This window comes from Caretta caretta, chromosome 8, assembly GCF_965140235.1.
Source record: "Caretta caretta isolate rCarCar2 chromosome 8, rCarCar1.hap1, whole genome shotgun sequence".
In the NCBI taxonomy this organism is placed as follows: Eukaryota; Metazoa; Chordata; order Testudines; family Cheloniidae; genus Caretta; species Caretta caretta.
Genome location: NC_134213.1, coordinates 15,480,624 through 15,501,125, shown reverse-complemented (window position 1 = coordinate 15,501,125; position 20,502 = coordinate 15,480,624). Strand labels below are relative to the sequence as shown.

Here is a 20,502-nt window from a genome sequence, read left to right as displayed (position 1 = left end):
GCCTCTTATGCACCTCTCTAGCACCCCCAGGAGCCTGGACTGGTTAACCCCAGCTTCTCAGGGAGCTTCCTGTTTCCTGCTGCTTCCCTGAACCCACTTGAGGAGAACAGGCAGTCAGATGAAGCAGTAGGAGCCAGTTAGGCCCTTAAGACGCTGATATCTTCCCTCACTCAGGCCCGGCTACCAGCCTGCTTATTTGTCCCCTTCAATTGGGTGTTGAGAGCCACTCTAGCTGGCACAGAACAGCAGTCATGAGTGAAAGAAGAAAATGCCCCTCTGCGGGCAGCATCACTGGGTCATACCGAGGCTCTCCCCAAGCCCATGCTGTCACCATTCTCTCCTGTTAGTTCCTGAACTCCTCAAGACCATGCTTAGGCTATTCAGGGGAACAAACCTTCACCTGTCTTATCACAGCTAGTTAAGTTCATCTTCCTTATAATAATAGTACCTGAGGTCACCACCTCATCACCCCAGCCACAATCACAATCCATGCCCTGAACCGCCTTCCTCTTCTGTACATCTCTGGGAGATGTGTGGCCAAAGCTACCCAATGGGCCTCACAGGATCTTGAGGCTTTGCAGTTGGTAGACGCTGGGAAGGGAAGAGTTGTGAAAGGAAAATAAAAGGCCCAACTATAGCATCTCAGGTCACAAATAGGACCAAACCCTCAGCTTTAATTCATAGGCTATTGGGCCCATGCTGTTACACTGAGGGTTCTTGACACTGCTGAGACAAGGTGCCTTGTTTTTACACTACCAGAATGGTTCAGGGAGCCTCAGCATTATTGAGAATCAGGCCCATGGATTTGCAGGCCAGTAGAGTCCACTGTGATCATCTAGTCCAGTGGTCACCAACCAGTCGACCGCGATCAACTGGTCGATCCTAGAGGATCTCCCAGTTGATCACGATCTCCAGTGGCCGCACAGTGTGGCTGCCACTAAGGCAGACTCCCTGCCTACCCTGGCCCCACACTGCTCCTGGAAGCAGCCACTGCAGCCCTGCAGCCCCAGGGACGGGGGGCAGGAGTCTCCCCCTGCGCAATGCTCCTGCCTGCAAGCACCGCCCCCGCAGCTCCCATTGGCTGGGAGAGCTGTGGGGGCGGTGCTTGCAGAGAGGGGCAGTGCACGGAGCCATGTGCCCCCTGCCCTCCCCACCCCAGGGGCCTCAGGGGTGCGTTGGCCCCTTCTGGTAGCAGTGTGGGGCCGGGGTAGGCAGGGACCCTGCCTTAGCCTCACTGCGCCTGCCGCCAACTGGGAGCCACTGGAGGTAAGTGCTGCCCTTACCCCATTCCGAACCCCAACCCCAACCCCCTGCCCGGTGAAAGTGAGTGAGGGTGGGGGAGAGCGAGTGATGGAGGGAGGGGGGGATGGAGTGAGTGGGACAGGGCTTTGGGGAAGGGGCAGGGCCTCAGGGAAGAGGTGGGGTAGATCCTGAGTTACCCTTAAATTCAAAAAGTGATCTTGGGCGTAAAAAGGTTGGAGACCTCTGATCTAGTCTGAGCACCCTGCCTGGCACAGGCCATAGGAATCCACGAAGTGATTCCTGCCGTGTTTGTAAAGCACCACAAGTACTGAAAAATACCTTGGGCTACTGAAATGCAGCATAGGCCCAAAGCTGGAATCCGGCCAGGGCCCTGGCACCAACAATACTCTGACATGAGCCGAAAGTCCCATCTTTCGCAATCCCAAATGAGTAAGGCACGTTTTAAATCTACTTCAGAAATGTTCACCGGGAGCTTGGGAACCCAGCTGGGGCATTGGTTCAACAGTATCCCAGGGAGAACAGCATTCAGAGAGAACAGTATTAACTACTGAAACTCCAGCTCCTCTTCTTGAACACCTGGGCTTTTCCCCCAAAGGTCTTCTAGCTAAGCACTGACTCAGCCTGAAGATGCCTCGCTAATGAGATTTAGTAAATCCACAGCCCAAGACAGAATAGCTGCAGAGCACTATTAAATTATAGAAATCAGAGATGGGAAAGATGTATTAGGTCATCTCCCTGCCAATGCAGGATTAGTTCAGAGGCAGGGGGCTTAGAAATAACCTCAAATACAGTTCAGCTGCAATGGGGCAGGCATCATTTAGAGGCCAGCTAATATTTAGCAGAAAGAAGTTCAATTATGTTGGTCGCAGATACTGTGGAACTGTTTGATAGAGATTATAGCTCTGGGACATCTACTGTGGATATTGTGGTTACGTGAATGATCCTGCACTAGCCTATACATGAGGGGTAGAGGGGTATCATTTTACGGTGGCCAATGAGCACAGCTAGTCTCAATCTGACCAGGAGGTGTCTCTGAGTGAACAGGTACATCCCGGGGAACGCTCAAGAGACAAAAGCATCACAGTGACTAGAGAATCTAAGGATGAGTGTATAGGGCTGCAGAATAGCAGGTAGGTAACTCACATGGGGTTAATTTTTTTAATTGTCTAATTTCGTAATTAACATTTGCACAGAGAGACAATGTGGTTGTACACCTCACCTTTGCACATGCAAAATGGGTACCCAGGTATTTGTGTGCTATTTAAGCTTGTAACTGCTTGGCGCAAGGACCCTCTCTTATTTATGTTTGTAAAGCGAAGTGTCATTTAAAAGGAACCTCTGTTTATTAATAATATTGATACATGCTGTAAATACCTTTTGAAGCGGAACCCTTTACAGCCCTGTAAATAAAACCACCCCTGTTCTACGAATGAATTCCACCACTAAACAGGTTATTTTCATAGGCTGAGCCTGCATTTCACCCTGACTCATTTCACATCGCCTGCTCATCCAGATTGCAAGGGAGCCTCTCCTGGTTCGAGCGGGAGGCTGGGAGTGATCTGGATCATGACTCACAAAACCTTTACAGAGGGCTGCAGTATCAGAATATAAACAGAGCAGATCCTCTGTTTGGTCCTGCTTCGAGCAGGGGGTTGGACTAGATGACCTTCTGGGGTCCCTTCCAACCCTTATATTCTATGATTCTATGATTCTCTGTGCCTCACTGCCCCTCTCGGTAGCTACCTCGCAGGGATGTTGTGAGGCTTAATTATTGTTGGTCAAGCTCTCTGCGACCCTACAATGAGAACGCCTAACTGTTACAGGTAGACACTGCAGATGCATCAGCACCACAGACAGACAACTGAGCAGAGGGGAAAGGAGTACTTGTAGCACCTTAGAGACTAGCCAATTTATTTGAGCATAAGCTTTCCTGAGCTACAGGCTGTAGCTCATGAAAGCTTATTCTCGAATAAATTGGTTAGTCTCTAAGGTGCCACAAGTCCTCCTTTTCTTTTTGCAAATACAGACTAACACGGCTGCTACTCTGAAACCTGAGCATGGGGGCTAATTCATATGAAGAAGGCTGGCTCAGCCCTTTTCAGGCGGTGCTTGTGCAAGTCCGAGCAGCATTATTTGCACAGGCAGAGCAGGGCGCTGGAACAGCCTGGCTGCAGCCATACAGCAAACCCCTCTCCCCGGGGCTGTCAGCGCCCCTGGACGGACACAGCTGGAGCTGTTGGACAGCGAAGCCCCCCCATAGCTGTGAGCCTGGCTGTAAAACAGCCCGCCCCGTTTCGGCAGCTAGGACGAGAGTAAACAACCCTCTGGAAAGGGGGGGGGGGGAGCGCGGAAAGTCAGGTGCCTTCTCGCCGGGCTTTTCCCCACGGCACGGATTTTCCCAGCCCCGGCGCTGGCTCCAGCACCGGACCCCTGCCCACCCCTGACTCACCGCTCGCCCAGGGATTCCCCAGCCTCCGGGCTCTCTGCTGTAATGCGCCTGGCAGAGACACCAGCTGCGCACCGGCCCGGGCGCTGAGCCACGCCGGGGGCGGCTGCCGGTGAGGGCAGGAGGGCGTTGCGGGGGGGTTTCACTGAGCCCTTCCTCACTCACTGGTACCATCAAATCTAATCCACTGCCCGCGGGCCAGCTGCAAGCTGACCAGCCTGTAATCGGCTGCACAGAGACGCTCGCCCAGGGTCTCGTCCCCAGAAACTGGAGCTGGTAGGAAAACGGGGACCACACAGGCTCCCACCCAGAGAGATCCGCCACCTTCCAAAGCAGAGCAGGTTCTCTGCACCCCGCGGCTAGCCCGGGGACCCGCCAGCCCCGCTGCGTGGTGGGGAGGGGCCTGCTTTCCCCTCGCCTGCTCGCCAGGCACCGACCTCTGCCCTGGCGCTGCAAGCTGCTTGCAAGCTGCAAAATCCCCTCCCTGACCTCTTCTTCCTCGCAGCTGCCGGTGCCGGCGGCTCGTGCAGGCGTGTCACTCCTCCCGGCCGCCCCCTGCTGGCCTCCTGCGGCTATTGCCAATTCCCGGAAGAGTCTCCGTTTCATTCACAGCGCGCCTTTTGCAAGAAACCGAAACTCCAGCCTGCCGGGGAGCGGGAGCCCCGCCAAGGAAGAAGGAAGGAAGGGAGCGGGAAAGACGCTCCGCCGGCGGGGGCCGGTTGTACCTTGCTCCGGTTGTATCTTTACCCGAAGAGTGAACCCACAGCTCGTGACCTCTGCGAGGTTTAATAAATCGCCAGAGTTTCTAAGAAACCAGCAAAGAAAGAGGAACGGAGAACTGGCCCCTTGTAGGGCAGCCAAAGTCAGGACCCCCAGAGCTAAAGACCTGCCCTGAGACTAGTTTAGTAGCAGGTCCCCCGCCCGACAAAGCTGACAAAGAAGCTTGGAGAAAGGTTTCAGAGTAGCAGCCGTGTTAGTCTGTATTCGCAAAAAGAAAAGGAGGACTTGTGGCACCTTAGAGACTAACCAATTTATTTGAGCATGAGCTTTCGTGAGCTACAGCTCACTTCATCGGATGTTTACTGTGGAAACTGCAGCAGACATTATATACACACAGAGATCATGAAACAATTCCTCCTCCCACCCCACTCTCCTGCTGGTAATAGCTTATCTAAAGTGATCATCAAGTTGGGCCATTTCCAGCACAAATCCAGGTTTTCTCACCCTCCGCCACCCCATACACAAACTCACCCTCCTGCTGGTAATAGCCCATCCAAAGTGACCACTCTCTACACAATGTGCATGATAATCAAGGTGGGCCATTTCCTGCACAAATCCAGGTTCTCTCACCCCCTCACCCCCCTCCAAAAAACACACACACAAACTCACTCTCCTGCTGGTAATAGCTCATCCAAAGTGACCACTCTCCCTACAATGTGCATGGTAATCAAGGTGGGCCATGTCCAGCACAAATCCAGGCTTTCTCACCCCTCCCCCCCCCCCTTTTTTTTCCCCTGGGACAGACACACACACACAAACTCACTCTCCTGCTGGCAATAGCTCATCCAAACTGACCACTCTCCAAGTTTAAATCCAAGTTTAACCAGAACGTCGGGGGGGGGGGGTAGGAAAAAACAAGGGGAAATAGGCTACCTTGCATAATGACTTAGCCACTCCCAGTCTCTATTTAAGCCTAAATTAATAGTATCCAATTTGCAAATGAATTCCAATTCAGCAGTTTCTCGCTGGAGTCTGGATTTGAAGTTTTTTTGTTTTAAGATAGCGACCTTCATGTCTGTGATTGCGTGACCAGAGAGATTGAAGTGTTCTCCGACTGGTTTATGAATGTTATAATTCTTGACATCTGATTTGTGTCCATTTATTCTTTTACATAGAGACTGTCCAGTTTGACCAATGTACATGGCAGAGGGGCATTGCTGGCACATGATGGCATATATCACATTGGTGGATGTGCAGGTGAACGAGCCTCTGATAGTGTGGCTGATGTTATTAGGCCCTGTGATGGTGTCCCCTGAATAGATATGTGAGCCTAGGTAGAGTCTGAATTTATTTATAGCAGCATGGGCTTGTCTACTCTTCAAACACTACAGCAGGATAGCAGCACACTGTACATAAGAACATAACACAAGAATGGCCCTACTGGGTCAGACCAAAGGTCCATCCAGCCCAGTATCCTGTCTTCTGACAATGGCCAATGCCAGGTGCCCCAGAGGGAATCACCAAGTGATCCATCCCCTGTCACCCATTCCCAACTTCTGGCAAATAGAGGCTAGGGACACCATCCCTGCCCATCCTGGCTAATAGCCATTGATGGACTTATCCTCCATGAATTTATCTAGTTCTTATTTGAACCCTGTTATGGTCTTGGCCTTCACAACATCCTCTGGTAAGGAGTTCCACAGGTTGATGGTGCGTTGTGTGAAGAAATCCTTTTATTTGTTTTTAAACCTGCTGCCTATTCATTTCATTTGGTGACCCCTAGTTCTTGTGTTATGAGAAGCAATAAACATCACTTCCTTATCTACTTTCTCTATACCAGTCATGATTTTATAGATCTCAATCATATCTCCCCTTAGTCGCCTCTTTTCCAAGCTGAAAAGTCCCAGTCTTATTAATCTCTCCTCATACAGAAGCCGTTCTATACCCCTAATCATTTTTGTTGCCCTTTTCTGACCCTTTTCCAATTCCAATATATCTTTTTTGAGATGGGGTGACCACATCTGCACGCAGTATTCAAGATGTGGGCATTACATGGATTTATATAGAGGCAACATGATATTTTCTGTCCTATTATCTATCCCTTTCTTAATTATTCCCAGCATTCTGTTTGCTTCTTTGACTGCCGCTGCACATTGAGTGGATGTTTTCAGAGAACTATCCACAATGACTCCAAGATCTCTTTCTTGAGTGGTAACAGCTAATTTAGACCCCATCATTTTAGATGTATAGTTGGGATTATGTTTTCCAGTGTGCTTTACTTCGCATTTTCAACATTGAATTTCATCTGCCATTTTGTTGCCCAGTCACTCAGTTTTGAGAGATCCTTTTGTAGCTCTTCGCAGTCTGCCTGGGTCTTAACAAATTTTATATCATCTGCAAATTTTGCCACCTCACTGTTTACCCCTTTTTCCAGATCATTTATGAATATGTTGAATAGCACTGGTCCCAGAACAGATCCCTGGGGGACACCACTATTTACCTCTCTCCATTCTGAAAACTGACCATTTATACCTACCCTTTGTTTCCTATCTTTTAACCAGTTACCAATCCATGAGAGCACCTTCCCTCTTATTGAATGGCATCTTACTTTGCGTAAGAGCCTTTGGTGAGGGACCTTGTCAAAGGCTTTCTGAAAATCTAAGTACGCTGGATCTCCTTGGTCCACATTCTGTAGCACTTCAGGCCACGTCTACATTACAAAATTATGTTGAGCTAATTTACATCAGCAGTTGGCCACCACAGTTATTAAATTGCCTATGAGCGTGCATGCTTGGCTGCTTGTATCAGCGGTGCGTGTCCTCACCAGGAGCACTTGTATCGATTGCACTGTCAGTGTGGGGCATTGTGGGATGGCTCCTGAAAGCCACGAACAGTTGACGTAAGCAATGTAGAGTCTGCACTGACATTGCGTCACCTAATTACATCAATCATGACACTACGTCGCTCTCGGGGAGGTGGTGTCACTAAATTGGAGTAGAGAAGCACTTAGGTCAGCGGGAGCCAAGTTTAAGTGAAGACACTTCCACAGCTAGGTCGATGCAAGGCAGCTTATGCCGACCTAACCCTGTAGGTTAGATCAGGCCTCAGTGTACACATCTCCTATGCCAATGGGGAGGGTTCTCCCGGCAGCCTAAGTAATCCATCTCCTCAAGAGGATTTAGGTCCAGTTTAACTACACTGCTCAGGGGTGTGGATTTTCTAGCGCAGACCAGGCCTTAGCTTATGTCACTTTGGAAGCGGTTTACACTAGACCTGAAAAAAGCCACTCTTATTTCAGAATGAGGTCTGGTGTACACTAGAAAATTAGGTCGGCTTAACTACATTGCTCAGGGGTGTGAAAAATCCACACCCCTGAGCAGCATAGTTCAATTGACCCAAATCCCACTGTAGACAGTGCTAAAAATTCTTCCATTGATCTGGCTACCATCTTTAGGAGGGGGTGGATTACCCACACCGAACGGAGAACCCCTCCCGTTGGCATAGGGAGCATCTACACTTACACGCTACAGTGACACAACTGTGCTGCTATGGCGTTTCCAGTATAGACATGCCCTAAGGCCTGGTCTTCACTAGGACGTTAGGTCAGTATAACTACGTCGCTGAGAGGTGTGAAAAATCCACATCCCTGAATGACAGTTAAACCAACCTAACTCCCTGGAGTAGACAGCCCTAGGTTGTAGGGAGAAGTCTCCCATTGACCTAGCTGCTGCCTCTCAGGGAGGTGGATTACCTACACCGACAGAAGAGCCCATTCTATCAGCATAGATAGCATCTTCACTGCAGTGCTACAGTGGCTCAGCTGTGCTGTTGCAGCGTTTTAAGTGTAGATAAGCCCTAGGTGGGGAGTTATACTTGTATAACTATGGCATTTTAACTATACCTGTATCATTTTAATGGTATAACTGGTAACACTTTTCTGTGTTGACAAGCCCTGAATTGCTGTCCAGCATTAAAGCAGATTGGTTTCACACCATTTGCTTTGAATATGATATGATTTTCTCCCACCTTCTCTACTAAACTTGGTTTTCTTTAAGATATATGGGTGATTTCATGTGGCTGTCTATTCCTGGAGGAAAGAAAACATTTCTGACTTTGCAGGGGTTGCCGGGGGAAGCAAAAGGATGGGGGAGAGATAGGGCTGGGAAACTGGGTGAAATGGCAAAGGGCAAAACGTTACCCATCCCCAAGGGATAGCTGGGGCAGCAAGGCATGTGGACAAAGCCCGATGACCACTAGGAGCGTGTGACAGGTTCGGTCACAGAGACTCCCTTGGGACTGTCACCTGATGTGCAGAAACTACCTCTGAGCCCATTTTCTTTGCCAGCTTGGGACTCCAGAACCCTGCCTTGTTGAGCCAGACATGCTAGCCTCCTGCAACACAGACCCAGGGTGTGAACCACGCACCCAATGCTGCAGACTTAACTGAAAACAGCTCAGCAAGTACTCCTGGCTCCAGCACCCGGACACCCAGCTCCCAATGGGATCCAAACCCCAAATAAATCCATTCTACTCTGTATAAAGCGTATACAGCGTAAACTCATAAATTGTCTGCCCTCTATAACACTGATATATGCACAGCTGTTTGATCCCCCAGGTATTAATCACTTACTTTGGATTAATTAATAAACACAAGTGATTTTATTAAATATAAAAAGTAGGATTTAAGTAGTTTCAAGTAATAACAGACAGAACAAAGTAAGTTACCAAGCAAAATAAAACAAAACATGCAAGTCTAAGCCTAATACATTAAGAAACTGAATACAGGTAAATCTCACCCTCAGAGATGTTCCAATAAGCTTCTTTCACAGACTAGACTCCTTCCTAGTCTGGGCCTAATCCTTTTCCCTGGTACAGTCCTTGTTAGTTCCAGCTCAGGTGGTAACTAGGGGATTTCTCATGACTGGCAACCCTCTTCGTTCTGTTCCACCCCCTTTTATAGTCTTTGGCACAAGGTGGCAATCTTTTGTCTCTCTGGGTCCCCCCCACCTCCTTCTAAATGGAAAAGCACCAGGTTTAAGATGGATTCCAGTAGCAGGTGACATGGTCACATGTCCTGTGAGACCCCAAGCCTCCATTCTTCCCGGCCTGACTCACACTGACTCACACGAATGCAGGAAGGCTTGCAAGTAAACAGAGCCATTTACAACAAACCGTCCTAGTCAATGGGAGCCATCAAGTTTCTAAACCACCATTAATGGCCCACACTTTGTATAATTACGATAGGACTTGAGTTATACTTCATATTTCTAGTTTTAGATACAAGAATGATATATACATACAAACAGGATGAACACACTCAGTAGATTATAAGCTTTGTAATGATACCTTACAAGAGACCTCTTGCATGAAGCATATTCCAGTTACATTATATTCACACTCATTAACATATTTCCATAAAACATATGGAGTGTAACGTCACAGAGTGACCAAAAGTGACATGAGCGCTTTTATCATCTTCTGCTGATACAGCAGCACTCATGCTCACTGTGCTTTGCAGAGCACACAAAGAGAGCTGGGCCAAAGCTTGGAACCTCAAATCCACCCCCCTTTGTTGGGTTCAAGCTGGGGGCTAAGGGAGTCACAATTTACCCCACCAATCTGAACCAGCCAAGAGGGTTTTGGTTTACAGTGATACCAAAAAACAGTATGTGCCTATTTTCAGGTTTGACACAGCCAACTTCATGCAAGAACAGCTGATCTGACAAGTTTTCCACCATTTGGGGTGGAAATCTCATGAGAGCTGCTTGCAAAATTTTGATACCTGTGAATCTGAACCCAAACCCCAGTCATGGTTCAGCCTTGAATCCAGATCCCAAGCTCCAGCCTAACATTAATCTGATCCAAATCCAAACACCACGTCCTAGAGTAAAAGACAGTGGGCAAATTCACTCCTGGGGAATTTGGCCTGGTGTTGCTGCCCTGAAGAATTTACTATCTGAGGCCCCTTCTAAATTGTGCTGGTAGCCACATTCATAAAGCTGGTTTACACTAAGTTGGCTGAACTCTACTGAGACTGCCCATTGTGAACAGGGCTAAATTTGTCAACTAAACCACATTTAAACCATTTTAGCTTGAATGTCTTTAAAACTATGTTCTAAATGGTTTCAGTGAGTAGTTTGAGTCCCATTACAAGATGTGGCGTTGGCAACCTCATGCCATTCAAAGGAATTTTCCATCCACAGGGAAGATGAATGACAGAGACCAAAAATTGCTGACTCAACAGTGAGCAATAGTGACCAATCAGGTTCCTTCAGCTAAGTGCCATATCATTCATCAACCGTCCCCTGCTAAATGACAACTTCTCCATTCAACGCAAATAAGTCAGCAATTCGAGATGGAAAAATGTTGAGTAATCAAGACCATCCCATGACAAATTCAGAATGTAGTTATAGTCACTCAGACAGCACACGCCTCCAATATTAAACTGATAAAACTTTTATCAGAGAATATTCTAGAGCACAAGTTATTGAACACACATTATAAATACGCCAATTATATCAGTTCATGTTTGTCAAAAACAAGGTTATAACCATGAATTGCAAATGAAGAGAGAGAGAAAAAAGTTGTGTGAGCTGACAATTGCCCACAGTAGAAAATACAGACAAAAGGGTTAGTGGTTAAGCATATAACAGAAGAAAAAAAGTGCACTAGTTAGTTAAATCAGTTCAAAGATCCTTCGGTCTTGTCGCTTCTCAGTTAGTGATCTGGATCATGTTATCCTCATATCGGTGGTGTTCAGTCACATGTTCAATATAGATGTCCCTTGATCAACGGATGGTATCGGAAACCTCAACTGCCTCATCAGCTTGGTGTAGTGTCTGGGCACAATACAGTCCCGGAGCAGAGTCTCGTTCTTGGGGCCCCAGGCTCCCAGTGCTCTGATGATCAGCATGTGAATGGCAGTAGAGCATCCCCCTTCTCTCAAGGTATCAGCCAGGCTTGAGCTTAGCCAAAGGACTCAGGAGAAGTGACGCTGCCTCTCTGCCATGGCCGAGAAGCACTTGCCTGAGATCGTAGTGCAGGGCAAGGGGAAGCCAACAACTACTCTCAGAATATGCACCAGAGGACTTTTTAAAAAAATGCTTACCATATTTGTCTGAGTATAAAGCTTAGACCACGTTATGAGCAGAGGAGACTTTTTGGGATGGGATTGTTTAGGGGTAGTAAATGAAAGTATGGTGGGGTCACCATCCTTTAGGACATTCTTCATGATAGAGTCCCTATGCTAGAATTCACCTCCCTCTCTGGGTCTGACACAATCCAGAAATGTGGTGATCTTCAGAGTGTTCCGCAAGCCTCCTTTGTTTTTCCATCATTTTCCAGCTAGGGGACCAAATGTGACTGAAGCGAAGGGAAGGAAAGAAGTTTATTTTGGTGGTGTAGGAGGGCTTTGGGACCTAATAAGTTTGTCTATTTGTTTATGATGACTGCTCAGCCCCTGGAGACAGCAGAGAGCCTTAGAGAGGTGCCTTTTCTCTCTCTGCCTCCTTTGAATCTTCAAGGACTATCATCTGCAGGAGCAGGCTACCATTTTGCATTCATTTCATGGCAGGTTGTTACCAAGGGTACAATGTCATGTGATCCCTCCTCAAGAATTTACTGCTTCCTTTTGTTTTTTTCTTAAATCTCAAATCAAAGGTTATTCTCACAAAAAGTATTTTTGTGTATGGAAAAATATTTAATTAGAGGAATTCACTAGAGTACTGATTCCTTAGTACATTAGCAGCCATTCACTGGATGGCAAATGTGTTGTCTTTTGAGAGACAACCCCTTTTGGGTATGTTTTGGTTTAGTTTGAAGTGAGGAGATAGTTCTGCACATTCCCTTGGAGGAACAATGCTTAGGTTTCTCTTCTGTCACTTATTTGATGCACTTATACCAAAGAATGTAGCAGTTGTTTCAGTACCCTCACATGCCGCATGTCTGAGTCCAAAAGAATTGGGACCCCTGCCAGCTTCAGCAGAGTGGAAGTGAATCATCATCAGAATCCCTTTCCTTATTGGAAGGGGATATCCAAGGGATTTTTATTTATTTTGCCATGGCATTTTTTTTATGAAAGGGACAGGGTCTGAGTCAGAGAGGCAGCTGCAGGAACTGGATTTCTCGTTTGCCTTTCTCATATGACACATCTCACTGGAGTAGGTGAGATTCCACAAAGGAAGTTACGGTCTGGCCATAATGGAGGCTGAATAGATACAGGACATTTAGAGACAAATCCAGAGTCAGTGAAAAGACTCTCATTGGCATCAGAGAGCTTTGGTACAGGTTTGTAGCACTAAACAGCATTTCACCTCTTCAAAGCCCAGCACAAACATAATTAACCCTCACAACCCCATAGAAAAGCATTCATTGTATACGGCCTGAGCCAATGCCCACTGAAGAGCATAGGAGTCTTGGCAATAACTTCAATGGGCCTTCGATCAAACCCTTAGGGTCAGATTTTCAAAAGATCTCAGGCCCAGATTTCCCAGTGCTCGGCAGCTACAACGAGGGTCAGATTTTCCTAAGAGCTCAGCTGCCATTTAAGCACCTGGATAAGGGGCAGATTTTCATAAGTATTCAACGCCCAGCAGTTCCTATGGCCAGATTTTCCAAAAGAGCTAAACACCCAATGTGCATCCAACCTGGTGAGCTGTTGAAAATCTGGCCTCTCATTGTGGTGCCTAAATGGGAGCTGAGTTCATTTGAAAATCTGGGCCTGGCTGAGGGGGCTGAACCCTTCTCAAATGGCTGGTCCGAATGCCCAAAGTGTGCTAGGCACTGCACAAGAAGCTGGCAGGATTGTTAAATCAATACTGGTAAGTTTGCCACAGGCAATTTATACCAAAGCCAAGTCCTGTTGGGTTGCATCTCTTGTTCCAATGTAAACTGACTGGGACTACAATGGCAATGAATGGCTGCTGGCACCAGCTATACCAACTGGTATCAGCCCCATGTTTTGCTTGAGCAGCAAGCAATCATTCAGACAGTTGATTGCAAGCTCTCTGGTGTTCAGTTGCTTAGGTTATCCCTCCCAAGAGGTTTCCCCGCTCTGGACAGCAGTCCCCTCACTGACCTAACGGAAGAATGGTGTTTGTTTAGCAGACACGTCTGCAGACAGTGCGGCAGAACTGGGTTTGTAACATATTGTGGGCGGTCTTTGTGCACAGAGACCAAACTACATTCATCCCAGTGCAGAAACTACTCAACAGATTTGAAAACATTGAATTAACACAGTCCCCACTAAGCCAGTCACACAGCATCATCAACTGGTTCTGCTCCAGGCTTGATCCACATTGAAGCATGTGTTCTGAGCACAGCTGTTTGGGGTCAGCATCAAACAGCAAGTTAGTGGGAGAGCTGGTACACACTCCAGTTTTTGTAACATGTAGTCAAGGGCTCTGTCATTTGTAGGCCAATCTCTTTACTGCACCCACATTATCAGAGTCGCAGACATAAACTTTCTTGTTCCTTGGCACCCAGCTGCATTACGGAATTACCTTAAAACTCTGGTTGCAAATTTGCACTAGCTGGCAGTCATGTCATGCCCTTGACACCATACATTCCCCTAATGCAGATGAACAAAACTGTTGTGAAAATGTAACCAGCCTAGATACCACAGCTACTCATCTGCCCTTGACAATATAAATGACACTGTACCTACCCATCAAAAAGATTCACTCTGTGTGCAGCGAGTGGGTGAGTAGAATTTTGCAAGGCGGTAAATACATCGGTCAGACTGTTTACTTAACACATTATGTAACAGCAACAGTAACATACAGATTCTTCTCCCAGGAAGGTTAATAGCAAAATCCCCTATGGGCCAGTACTGCACAAAGCATTTTGAGATCCTTGCACATAAAGCTCATTTATATGTGACTACAACGAGTGCACTCCAGACACAGCCTTTCTAAGAGACTGTTCACGGCTCTGGTCGTGATTAAATTATACTCCTTGTAATTTCCAGCCCACCCCAGCTCGCCAAAGCTTGGTACTGTGCTTCTTTCAAATCAGACAGTCAAGGGGATGCAATACAATAATCTCTTGATTTGAGCATATCTGCCTTTTGGACCCACAAAACCATGAGCTCCAAGTTGCTGTACGCTTTCTATGCTCTACCCTAGCATCCTATCATCTGCTTTCTTATTTGGGCCAGCGGTTCTTACGGCTAGCAAAAGCAAGCACTCTCAGACTTGGGCTATGTCTACACTACAGACCCTACAGCGGCACAGCTGTACCCCTGCAGTTGTGCCACCATAAGCCGCTCTATGCCAATGGGAAATAGCTCTCCTGCTGGCATAATTAAACCACCCCCAACGAGCGGTGGTAATTATGTCAGCAGGAGAGCTTCTCCCCCCGACATAGCGCTGTCCATGCCGGCACTTTTGTCAGTGAAACTTATGTCAGTCGCGTGGGTTGTTATATCTTGAGATATTCAGAGATTGAGGGTGAGATCATGACATATGAATCGCTGCTGGTGGTATGGGAGGCACTGACCTAGCAGAAAGTCCTGGACACACTGCGTGGGCCTGATTTTCCCCTTGCTTAGAGCAATGGAGTAACCTCTCCGAAGTCAAGAGGGTTACACTCTTGCAAAAGGAGTTAAAGAGGAGAGCCCACTATGCCTGAACCAGGTGCAAAGACTCCAGGAGCACGGGACCAGTGACACTCCTCACTCAGGCAGCCTAGCTCCAAGAACCAGTGAGGAGGGACTGTGTCCCCCACAATGAAGTTAGAACTGAAACTCGTGCAGAAACTCCGGGGAGAGGTGACCTTTGGTGCACTGTCTCCCTCACTACCCCCTTCTGCTCTCATGCAGGGAAAACCACAGTCTCCCTCCGCCCATTATCCTCAATCAGCTGCTGAGTACGGATGTGGCTTTTAGGGTGGTGCAGATATAAGCAACAGGCCAGTGACCTAGCCTTGTAAAAAATGTTAGAGATGTAACAAGGCAGCTATTTTGCAAACAGCATGACAGACAGTGATGGCAGAGCCTTGTTCATGCCCTAAGTGAGCTCAAGCAGAGTGGGAAGGATTCAAATTCAGACCTGGACCCTGAGTACTGAGATTGCCGAGAGCCCTCAAACCACATGCGGAAAATGCTGGCACGGGGTGCTCAGCACTTCCCAGGATCAGACCCCTTGGCAAATTTCCCTTCCTGATGTACACATTTGATAAGGGATCCAGCCCTTCCTGTGGAACAACATTACAATTCAATAGTGGTGACGTTTTGATGGAACTGGTAAAATTCTCTAATTTTTCCCCATACAGGCAAAACAGCTAATTTTTAAATTAATAATAATAATAATTATTTATTATTAAAGTAGGAGCCTGATCCAAAGTCTACTGATGTCAAAGGAGAGATGCTGGTAGATTTTAATAGACTATGGATCAGGCCCTAAAATAAGTTATTTGGATTCTGGGAAATTGTCACCACCCTCTCAGAACATATTTACTATATTCTGAATATCTCAGCCAGCAGGGATATCACCTAATGCCAACTGGGCAGCACTTCAACATTCTTGGAGCTATTTTCCTACATGTACAGCAACCAAGCTTCTTCCTTGTACAAGAAGCATTTATAAGAAATGGAAACAGTTTAAAGCTACCTTGCTGCAATTCATCATCTGGACGACTGGTGGGAAATGACACCCCTTTGTTCTTTGTCTCATATAGAAGTCTGTGGACAAATTTTGCATGGATTTAACCCCACACAGCTGTGTTAGCACCATGGGTTGGACACGTACATCGCTGTGGGTAACATTGGGTCCTAAATCTGGGAACAATTATGGGATGCTCAGTATTAGGGAGTGGTGGGAGCTGTTCCATAGCTGAGATTGAAGGTAGCTTCCCATTTATATATTCCCAGCCTAACTCCTCTAAAAAGTAACAAGTGCCCCTAAATTCGGGTGAGGGTGAAGGGAGGGAGAGAAGGAGAAATGCAGGAGAGCAGGAGGATGGAGGGTGATGGGACAATAGAAGAGGGGGACAAAGAACCCCCAAGTGGGGTAGGAACTGGGGATGGACACTATGTTCCCTGGACTCAGGATGGAGGACTCTTGGGGAAGCAAGAAGAGCGGTGCACAGGGCGGTTGTAGGAGACTTGTTGAGCATGGAGAGAATTAAAGGTGGTTCAAGGCACACCAGTGTCATGGGGGCAGGCAGAAGGAGGGCATGAAAAAGGTGCAGGGAAAAAAGATATATGGGCAACAAAAATGATTAGGGGTCTGGAACACATGACTTATGAGGAGAGGCTGAGGGAGCTGGGATTGTTTAGCCTGCAGAAGAGAAGAATGAGGGGGGATTTGATAGCTGCTTTCAACTACCTGAAAGGGGGTTCCAAAGAGGATGGCTCTAGACTGTTCTCAATGGTAGCAGATGACAGAACGAGGAGTAATGGTCTCAAGTTGCAGTGGGGGAGGTTTAGATTGGATATTAGGAAAAACTTTTTCACTAAGAGGGTGGTGAAACACTGGAATGCGTTACCTAGGGAGGTGGTAGAATCTCCTTCCTTAGATATTTTTAAGGTCAGGCTTGACAAAGCCCTGGCTGGGATGATTTAACTGGGAATTGGTCCTGCTTCGAGCAGGGGGTTGGACTAGATGACCTTCAGGGGTCCCTTCCAACCCTGATATTCTATGATTCTATGATATATGTTAAAAGGACTCGGAAACTGCACGGGACCTGTGAGGAGCATGGAGAAGGGTGACAGGTGGGTGGACTGGGGAAGTCAGACAGGTGCTTAAAAGGAGGGTGGGGGAATGGAAAACTGGGTGTTGGTGGGCATAGAAAGGGTCAGGTGATGGAGGATTTGGGGGGGAAGGAGACAGGATGTTTGATGATTTGGGGAAGCTATGTATACTTTATGAATTCTGGTTATTAGGAAGTTGTTAGCATGAAAACTGCTTTATCATCATGAATGCCCCTCTGTATCTGTGGGTTCCCCCATTGCTGAAAAGGCTGTATCATGTCTTCTCCAGACCACGGACAATGGTGAGTGGTCAACCTTATGACTGTGCTCTGACCATACAACAGTTACTTAAAAAAGTGTCTGAGTAGGGAAACAAGTTTGTCCAAGTGATCTGCAGTGGTGGGGCTTTGGAGAGTGGAAATTCTCCAAGCAGAACAGAGAGAGGTGACCAAAGCAGGAGGCTATAAAACAACTCAGGGAGACATGCAGGAGAGGGCATGGGACAGACAGGCCAAGGTCAGAGAAGAAGAGCTGGGAGGAGAAGGCATGATGTTTCAGAACACAAACTATGCACTGGTGGAGAGAACTCTGGATCCCAAAGGACTCTGACCCCAGCCCAACGAGTGCTTCAGAGTGGTGAGGAAGTTGAAGCAGAGAGAGGTGTGTAGGGTTTATTATTTGTGTATAGATCTATGTATTTCTCCTCTGATTAAGTAAAGAACAATAATGCTGTAGATTCCAGTGCAAAGACAGGGACAGTGCCTGTTCAGATTCTGGAGGCTTAAAACATTCAGGATGCAGCTGCTAGGTCCCCTCACAGCAGTCTGGTGAGTGGCATGGAAATTTTCCATGTGGATAAAGCCTCTGTCCCTAACACTATCCTCTAACCCCATGTCCCACCCCACTGTAACTTATTATCCCCACCAAAATCACACACGCACAGGTCCCTTCTATGGACTTGCTCACGCTTGCAGGAGGGAAGCCCTGAACTGGCAGGCCTCATTCAACTGGTCAGAGCAAGTGTCCCCTCTGCAGACCTTCTATGCCAACAAGACTCAAACTGTTGGTGCCATTAAAGAAAAAGGGAAGTCACAAGCAAAAAACTTCATCATATAGGGTTGAAATTAACAATGTGTTTCAGTGATGGCAGCTGACACTCTGCCTGCCAAAAGAATCCTTTCCTTTTAAAAAAAATCAACACCTTCATTAAAAATAATATTAGCACACCGGGACGTGCACTGATAAGGGATCCTGTTAGCTTGCCAGAATCATGTAATCCTCCATTACTCATGATCATATCACCTGACTCATGCTGCCCCTTCAGCCTTAGCATTACTTCCTTGTTTTGTTCTGTCATTGAGTTATGCTAGAGACAAGGTAGATTCCTAGATTCCAAGGTCAGAAGGGACCAATGTGATCATCTGGTCTGACCTCCTGTATAACACAGGCCATAGACTTCCCCCAAAATAATTCCTAGAGTATATTTTTTAGAAAAACACCCAATCTGGATTTTAAAATTAGAAGCAATAGAGAATCCATCACAACCCTCGGTAAATTGTTCCATCGGTTAATTACCCTCGCTATCAAAAATTTACAACTTATTTCCAGTCTGAAGTTGTCTGGCTTCAACTTCCAGCCTTGGATCGTGTTATACCTGTCACTGCTCGACTGAAGAGCTCATTATTAAATATTTGTTCCCTATGTAGATACATATAGACGGTATGAGGCAGTATCTTATTGGACCAACGTCTATTGGTAGCCGGGACAAGCTCTCCAGCTTCGCAGAGCTCTTCCTCAGGTCTGGAGAAGGTAACCAGAGTGTCTGAATGAAAGACAAGATGGGTCAGATTGTTAAGCACAAGAGGTTCACGTGGGGCGCTGTAGAAGACCACTTACAATGAAGTGGGCAGCAAAGGATTAGTAGCCAGTCGGGCGTGTTACAAGTTGTTGCAGTGAGCCATAAAACCAGTGTCTCTGTTAGGAATTTAAGTTCCCATGCTCATCTTTTGAAGGTGGTGTGCAGGCATCCTCTGAGGACAAGGACTGAAGTACGCTGCTGATTATTTACTCAAGAGGATGGCCCCGTGGTTAAGGCAATAGCCTGCAACTTAGAACTGCTGAGGTCAATTCCCTTCTCTGCTACAGACTGCTTGTGTGACCTTGGGTGAGTCATTTAGGGCTAGACTTTTAAAGGTATTTTGCGCTGGTTTTTAAAAATTTGGCCTTTAGTCTTTCTGGGCCTCAATTCTGCATCTGTAAAGTGATGATAATAGGTCTACGCTACCTCACAGTGGTGCATGCAGATAAATACATTAAATATTAGGAGGTGCTCAGATACTACAGTAATGGGGCCATACAGGTGCCTAAGCTAATTCAATATCAAATAAAGTAGGACAAAGGAATGTAGTTTCTGGGTACATTAAGCAATGTGTGAATTGTTAGATCTTCTTACTGTACACAACATGCGCTTCTCCACGATGTGGAGCAGAATACTTTTTTATGAATGATCCATCTGTTTCTCGAAGTGTGTTGATCACACAGTGTTTGCTGGTTTGTGTAAATATGCACAGTGTCCCCATGTTTGTAATTTTTACTGTGTTAACTATATTGTTCAGTAATTACCCTAAGCACTTTTGTTTGTTTTGTTTTTTGTATTGAGTAGGGTTGTTAGTGTTTTAGTATATAAATAGGAATGGAAAATAGGAGTTTAGTTCTCTCTGAGTCTAATTACAGTATAACATACAAAGGGGTTTTTATCTGATTTTTTATTTCTTGGTCCCAGGCACCGGAAAGAAGCAAACAAATGAAACAAAACAAGCACCACCCTGATTTGGGTAAAATCCTTTGCAGTCACTCTGAGTGGGATGTATGGGCCAAATTCTACTCTCACTTAAATTGCATTGCACTGAGAGAAGTTACTGCTGATTTAACTCTTTGTAAGCAAGAGCAGAGTTGGGATCAAGGTGTTACTCTCCCTTTGTGCATTCCTACTCTGCATTTATTTTGATTCCTACTGTAAGTGCCTACTCACAGCTCTAGATGAGTTTATAGATTTAAAATACGTAGCAAAGAAGATTACATTCTGCACCCCACATACCAAACAGCGCAGCTGCTCAAAACACAGTCACATGTAGTATTGAAGAATACTGGCCCACCACACCTGAAAGGCCCAGAATAGCCGTTCTTAAATTGACCTGCAAAAAGGGGGGGAGGGGGAGAGATTTGTGCCCTTTTTTCCCAATCTTTATTATGTATAAAGAAGCTTGTAATGTTTTCCTAATACTATTACTTTTCCCCCCCAAAAGACTATTGGATGACTGGACATACATAGGATGACATAAAACCCACTATGTAAATGAACCCTAATTAGTTCAGATAATAA

General features: G+C 46.6%; 1 long non-coding RNA gene across 1 annotated transcript; it reads left to right on the top strand.

Moving 5' to 3' along the window:
• Window positions 1–1,989: 1,989 nt before the first annotated feature.
• Window positions 1,990–19,457, top strand: LOC125641350 (uncharacterized). Its single transcript, XR_007358029.2, has 3 exons — window positions 1,990–2,393; window positions 18,827–18,929; window positions 19,133–19,457. It is a non-coding gene; the product is annotated as an uncharacterized LOC125641350 (long non-coding RNA).
• The last annotated feature ends 1,045 nt before the right edge of the window (window positions 19,458–20,502 follow it).